This window comes from Oryza sativa, chromosome 8 (genome assembly GCF_034140825.1).
Source record: "Oryza sativa Japonica Group chromosome 8, ASM3414082v1".
Taxonomy (NCBI): domain Eukaryota; kingdom Viridiplantae; phylum Streptophyta; class Magnoliopsida; order Poales; family Poaceae; genus Oryza; species Oryza sativa.
Window position 1 is genome coordinate 13,876,179 of NC_089042.1, and position 8,037 is coordinate 13,884,215.

General features: G+C 39.8%; 1 long non-coding RNA gene across 1 annotated transcript; it reads left to right on the top strand.

Annotated features, from left to right (window-relative positions):
• Positions 1-3,669: 3,669 nt before the first annotated feature.
• LOC107281985 (uncharacterized) lies at positions 3,670-4,328 on the top strand. Its single transcript, XR_003238325.2, has 2 exons — positions 3,670-3,808; positions 4,051-4,328. It is a non-coding gene; the product is annotated as an uncharacterized lncRNA (long non-coding RNA).
• Positions 4,329-8,037: the final 3,709 nt, after the last annotated feature.

Below are 8,037 nucleotides of genomic sequence, written 5' to 3' on the forward strand. Positions count from 1 at the left end.
TGTTATATATTTGAACAAATGTTGCTACACAATGAGTTTTGTGTGTTTTCATTTGCAGGGGTACTTGCTTGGGCGAAACAAAAGAGACCGAGCGTAAGAAATGCATGGATGATTGAAGAAGTTGATTGGGGACCAAATCAAGACCTTTTCCAAGTTTTCTTTCATCTCACCACGTCACTTTTGGTCCATAGAAGACAAGATATAAAGTTCCACGCGTTTTGGATTCGGACTGGATGAGATACCACTTGATGTGCACTAGGGTTCCCGATCTTCTGAAAGGTTCTGATAAACAACGATTTGGGAGGAGTCGCGACACAAATCGATCCGACTTCTTGAACGCGCACGCTCTTGAGCCCCGCAATCGTAGCACCACGTCTCCTCTGGTTATCACCCGTTTCGAAACGCGGATGACCTCGCCGAGAAGGCTAATCCCTGTTTGCCAATCGAAGAACACAAACAAGAACGAGATAGAAAACAACCAAAATTGTAGATGAATGATTAAGCTCACGAGTTTGGGGTTCTACAAACCGTTCTAGCGGCGAAACTGTTCTTGACAGAATAATCTAAGCAAAACCCCAAAAACCTAAAGATGGTAGCGGTACTGATATATAGAGTTTAGGGTCGTGCAACCCCCTCTCGACGCAACCCTAATGGGTTCCAACATGATACATGGCCCAAAGGCCCAAATACGGTGACGCAGCACCGGGACAGATTCTGGACATCAACTTGTTCGGTTGATTCCCATTGACTCGGAAATAATTTGGACATGGAACCAAAACCATTGGAAAGGTTACCTTCTTAGCTTTCCATCCATATAAAGAACGCTCCAATCCGAGCACGTATGCGATCTGGGCTCCCATTTTAGTGCAGACTGGTCCTGGACTCCGAATTGCACCCGAGGTCGACTTGGTTTGTGTCTCCACCTTGACTTGGACGTCCTCGATGATCCTCCATGGCTTTAAGTCCTTCTCCAAGTGTCTCCTTATCCCCTCCATTGTTCCTAATCACAATATAATCATTAGGTAGTAATCTATTCTTGAATTCATACAAAGAAGAACATAGGAACGAGCTCACCTCTAAATTCAATTGTCGCGCACGAGCTCTTGTTATCGGTCCTTGAATGACCGTTGGAGGATTGTTGTGTGTATCCGAGGTAGTGATGTCCGCATCATCCTCCCCCTCTTGAATTGAAGTCGTCCTCAACTCAAGCTCATCATCTTCTCCCAAGTATGGCTTCAAATCTGAAATGTTAAACGTGGGACTAACCCCAAACTCGGGAGGCAACTCAAGTTTATATGTATTATCATTGATCTTCTCAACAATTTTAAAAGGACCATCAGTACGAGGCATCAACTTAGACTTTCTCAATTCTGGAAATCTATCCTTTCTCAAGTGCAACCAAACTAAATCACCCGGTTCAAGCTTAACTTCGTGCCTACCTTTACTACCGGCAATTCTATACTTTTCAGTCATCTTTTCAATGTTGTGCTTGGTTGTCTCATGCATTTTCAAAATAAATTCAGCACGTGCCTTAGCATCGTTATGAACCCTCTCACTAGTAGATAAAGGCAAGATATCAATAGGAGCACGAGAGTTGAAACCATACACTACCTGAAAAGGACTTACCTTGGTAGTAGAATGTGTTGCCCGATTGTATGCAAACTCCACATGAGGCAAACATTCTTCCTACATCTTCAAATTTTTCTTCAAAATAGCCCTCAACATGGTACCCAAAGTACGGTTGACTACCTCCGTTTGGCCATCTGTTTGTGGATGACATGTTGTAGAAAATAATAGCTTTGTACCCAACTTGTTCCATAGTGTGCTCCAAAAATGACTTAAGAATTTTGCATCACGATCTGAAACAATAGTAGAAGGCATACCATGCAAGCTAACAATCTCATGGAAAAACATATCAGCAATATGAACAACATCCTCACTTTTATGACATGGTATGAAATGTGCCATCTTAGAAAAACGATCCACCACAACAAAAATGCTATCCCTCCCCCTCTTAGTTCTAGGCGACCCCAAAACAAAGTCCATAGAAATATCTGCCCTAGGAATAGAAGGTATAGGAAGAGACATATACAAACCATTGGAAAGGTTATCTAGGGTGCACACCCCCTTGGGCTAAGCCCACGACACAATTACAAGGCCCAAAACCCAAATCAGATTCGGACTGGATGAGATACGTGGCTTGTTTTGCAGATTCCCGGCAGCTCGGTAGAAATTTTGACGTGGGACCAAAACCATCTGAAAGTAGACTCCATAAGCATTCCAACAAGTACTCATGGGCCCCGAAATTCCTTCTAGATCAGCGGCTAGGTCCGTTTGAAGTTGATACTGTCAGGAGGCCCGAATCCGAATCCAAAACATGTGGAACTTTATATCTTGTCTTCTATGGACCAAAAGTTATGTGGTGATATGAAAGAAGACTTGGAAAAGGTCTTGATTTGATCCCCAATCAACTTCTTCAATCATCCATGCATTTCTTACGCTCAGTCTCTTTTGTTTCGCCCAAGCAAGTACCTCTGCAAACGAAAACACACAAAACTCATTGTGTAGCAACGTTTGTTCAAATATATAACAAGTAAATCTAATGTAGAAATATGCACTTTTGGTTGATTAATACATAAGGTAGTCATGGTTATATCCACGCCGTCCCCAATCTCCACCACCCAGACGCCGTTGCCCGCCTGATCTCCACCATCAGACACTGTCGCCTACCTCCACACAACCATGGATCTCTGATTTGCACAAAGGTACATAAATCCTTTTCCCCTTCTCTTTCTCCCCATCGTTACTATGCCTCCTCTCGTTTCATCATATGGTTCTTAATATATTCCAGAATCAACCAAAATAAAACAACCAAAACAATCATTTTGGTATTATTATTTGTGTCCAAGTTCTGATGAATATAATGATGTTTTCTATATTAATTGCACCATACATTTGACCAGATAAGGCATACTTGTTCCTCTGAATATTTCTGAATTTGGCGATATCATTTATGGGCTGTTCTGAGTGAATTTTCAATATACTCATTTTTTATTTTAATCATGATTTATTTGCACACTAACTTTGTCATATGGCAGGGGTGGTAAAAATCTTATTGTTCTTGAAAGTTATAAAAATCGGATCAAACATATAAGCTTGCTCTTGTATGATGGTCATTTAAACAAAAAAATCTCTTGACATGATTTTATAACTGAACAGTATCGTACAAGTTTGAATGTACACACCGACTGAAATTTCAAAAAGTATGATAACATTTTTTGTTTCTTCTGACAGGTGTAAGTTTGTTTGGAGAAGGGGACATTACACGCTGCCTCCTCCATTGATGCTATGCTGTTCCCCCTGCCTCAAGCGTCACCGACATGGCATGCCCCACCTTGGTATGCTCTGCCAAAAGGTACACAAATCCTCCGCCCCCACCCCTCTCCTATTTTCTATATTCCCAATCGCTGCTATGTCTCCTCTCTCCCTATTAGTCGCCGCTGATTTGATCATACGGTTCTTAGTACATATCTGTTTGTTTCTTGGATGATCTGCCCCTTGTCTGCTTGTTTGTCGGTCACTGAACTTGGGGAGGTTTTGTTTCTCGATGATTTCGGGTCTATAATCGTGGGGAATCTGGTTGTAGATGATATGTTAGAGTGATTTTTTATAGGATTTCGGTTTCTGTGTTTTAATCTTGTGTTAGGTGATAGGGATTTCATGACTCTGCAGGATCTGCAACAGCTGTAAGCATCGGGAGATTTGATTCACCCAGAAGTTCTTCCTCAGTGACATTGTTGTCCACAAGGTTGGTAGGTTCCTCTTCTTGTTTTCCTCATTGATGTGAGATTCCATTTAGTATGCTATATAATGAAACACTGAACCATGTCTGAATAGCCAGATGCAATTTGTATTGCAGAGTAGGCTGTAAATTCACTGAACCATGTGTCTCATGTTTTAACGGGTTATATTTACTGATAGGATGACTATTTTTAGTTACTGGTTTTCTCAGCAAACAAAAGTTTACATGAAGTATTGTTGCTTTCACAGATAAAAGTTTGCTGCTGGGAGGATTCTATTTTTAGTTACTGGTTTTGAGAAGACAGCAAGTTCTCAGATCTTTCTTGAAGTTCTGATGGATGGCGCAGTTAGTACTATATTGGTATTGCCCTGGATTATTGAAGCTCTGCAATGATCTGGCAATAGTTTTTTTTTCCCATCTTTGCAAGAGGAGGCAACCTATGGGGATGGTGGGACCTCTGACCAGTGACCACATGTTTGGAGCAAGACATTAAGTTAAGGTTGTGTTTGGAACTCCAAGTTCCCAACACTCTCCTCTCGTTTTCCGCGCGCACGCTCTTCAAACTGTTAAACAGTGCGTTTTTTAAAAAAAAAGTTTATATACGCAAGTTGCTTAAAAAAATCTTATTGATCCATTTTTGAAAAATAAATGGACTAATACTTAATTAATCATGTGCTAATGGACTGCTCCGTTTTCCGTGCGCCCTATTAGAGTTGGGAACTCACGCATCCGAACACAGTCTAAGTGTTTCTTCTGTGTTTGGTTTCCGATATGCTATCGGGACATGTTTTATAACAAGTGATATCAGAGCCGAAGATTTCAGCATTGAATCAAGAAAAAATGTGGAGGAGGAAACACGAATTAGTTCATTTTTGTGATGTTAATGCGAAGGCTTCGGCTAAGGTTGTTTTTGCTGCGGCTGCATCTGCGATCAAATTAATGTTTTCTTAAATTATATTTTTTCGTGATGTTCTTCAGTGTGTTTCTTAATTAGTAACAATAACACTGAGGTCCCATTATACTGCCACCCGTTCAATTATTTAATAAACTTGCCAATGGGAAACTAAAATCGGGCTACATGATGGATTACGCAGGTTCAACATTCTCTATTGTCTGAATATTTTAGTTAACTTTTAAGTAAAAAATCTGGGCACAGTTAACCTACTTTCTACGCTTATCTTTTAGCCTCAATATACACCTGAATTCTTGCTCCAGGGAGTGCAACAATTCCATGTAACCAAAAGTATGAAGTGGACATAGTACAGTTCAAGAATAGGTTCTTCTCCACAAAAACAAATTGGCAAAGTGAGGCAAAGCTTATTGAATTAGCAAGGTAGAACAATCTATATTCTATCTGAAATTTTTAGTTAACTGTTTAATAAAAAAGTTGACCACAGTTAACCTACTTTCTACAGTTATCTTTTAGCCTTAATATGGACCTGAGTTCTCGCTGCAGGTAGTGCAAAAATTCCCTGTAACCAAAAGTATGAAGTGGATACGATCAAGAAAAGGCTCTTCACGAAAATAATTTGGCAAGGTAAGGATATATAGGATGCAACAGCAAAGTTTGTTGTAGTTAATTTGTAAGCTTGTTGCAGCACCACAAATGATATTTTAGTTTAGAGGGGAATTGCAATCTTTTTTATGATTAGGCTTATCACCTTAGAGTTGAAAAATCTGGGATTGCAAGAGGCATTGCAAGGGAGAACTTTTGAAAAGGAATTGTGAGTACAAAGAAGAGATCACAACAGGTACAGAGTTCTTACATTGCATTGACATATGATTTTTTAAAAAAATCCTGCAAAAGGCTCTGGTTTTCCTTATATTTGTTCAGACTATTTTGTGTCCATGTTTTGAGGATGGATTAATTTCCCAAGCACCTCAATGTGATGTTATACAACCCTTGACACAACATAAACACCAGCTGTCTTTTTTTTTGGACAACACCGTGTCAAGCGAATGGAGATCTGGTAATTGATCACGGTGTGTGCATGTATGCCCCTGTATTTGAATTCTCTCAATATTATCAGACCTGTACTAGTTTTTTATTTATCAGAGTTGTTTCTCACCTACTATACCACTTGATAGGAATATTTAGCATGTGCACATAGGCTATCGATATCTTTAGTGCCTATATTCTTTGGCTTTGGCAACTATAAGAAACTAATGAGGAAGGACAAGCAGCTTATTCTGCACGGTCTTAACGAGGTTATCTCGAGGTGGGTGTGCAACAGGAGAGATGAGGCTGGTGCTATTTCTTCCCACTCACGGGATCTGTCTGTCTTCATTTGTCTAGCGGAAGCTTTTTGTTTATCTGCAGAAACTACTACAGAACAACCATTTTTGTCATTCCTGCCTTTGTTTCATCTGTAGTAAATTTGACTTATGAAGCATAGCATATTGTGGTATTGCCTATGATTCTACTTGCAAGGAATAAAATGTGCCCCGATTATAGTGTATTTGAAAAAAAAACAGAACTATAAGATAATGTCATTATTGTTTTTCCTAGCAACGAAAGTCTGTGATTCAGAGAACAATACTACTATACATACTGCTGCCGTCTTTTGGTTGAAGGATGAATTATATCAAATATTATCGTAGCGTTAGCACGGGCATATTACTAGTGTGTAATGTATTTAGAAACTCTGTAGGGTAAAGAAACTGAACATCACAATAGTTGGACGTGGCATCATCAATGCTATCATAACTATAGTATGACATTTCTTCAGTAGCAATTTGAGCAATTATTTGTGCATTGATGGTAGCAGCCACTTCATTTATTGGTGATAAAATTGCTCTCTCGCATAGATAGCTTGCTCATTCGGAGATATGCTGCATAGATCCATAAACAAATGAAATTAAACCTTCAAGGTTTCTCTGCTCAGACGGTAATAGGAGGTATTCAGGAATCTGGACCCAAGAGGTATCATGTTTATCTGTCCAAGAGGTATCATGTTTATCTGTAGGTGTGGATTCAATTGTACCATCACCTATGGAGAGAAGCCATGTATCAAATTGTTCAAGTTCAATCTTGTGAGAGCAAGAGATTGTTGGAGAATTGAGCCTCATGTTTTTAGTCAATTCAAGAACCATACAACAGCGCCACAAATAGGATCAGATGATGGAAGCAGCTAGGATCTGTTGTTTCTTTGCATTTGGAATGACCGGAAGAGTTTGCCTGAAATCTCCACCTAATACAATTGTTATACCACCAAACTTGTTGTTTGCCAAAACTTGGTCATTTGATGACATGATATCTCGAAGCGTATGATCAAGTGCTTCGAAGCAATGTTTGTGATTCACTGGCGCTTCATCCCATATAATAAGAGCTGCTTGTTGAATTAGTTCAGCCAAGTTTGTACTCTTTTTAATTGCACACATAAAATGCTCTTGAGTATCTATAGGGATCCTAAAGCGTGAATGTGGTGTGCGGCCTCCTGGTAGCAAAAGAGTAGCTATTCCAGAAGATGCAACTGCTAAGGCTATCTTGCCTTGACTTCTAATGCCATTCAACAAAGAATTCCATAGGAATGTTTTACCGGTTCCACCATAACCATAGATAAAGAAGATACGACCATAATTGTTGAGAACTGAATGCTCTATAGCATCATATACTAACCTCTAAGTTGGATTGAGCTGGCTAAGTTGCTCCTACAGAAATATTGATGGATTGTCCATATTGTAATCAAGTTCCTCCAATATTTACCTATTGTCAAAATTGGGAGTAGAATGATGATCTGGTGGTGGCAAGTGAAAGTGAGCCAATGTATACCCAGCATGTTTAAGCAATTTGTCCAACTCAAGCAAGACATAGGACCTAATATATTTCTCAAGCAATGTTGCGGAAATATCTGGTGTGATCCGTGTAGTGTGATACCGTACATCATCTCCCATCAACAGTGCATACTCATCAAAATGTTTGGCTAGGTTTGTAACTTCGCAAAATAAAAGCAATTTGGTATCAAAGCTGATATCGAAGTGCCCATTGGGCTGCATCGCCCATAGCTTGGGTCCACTCACAATCATCACCGAGTAAGCCCAATGCCTCAAAGGCAGCACGAAATGTTGGATACTGTTGGCCAGCAACAGTACGTACATCTTTATGAAATCTTGCCACTCCACGTGTGCCAATATCACCATTAATTGACAAAAGTTCGCCATGCGAGTCACGAAGTGAGTTTTTGCCACGAACTCACCCAATACACTCCAATATACCCAAAAATCATGTTTTGGTG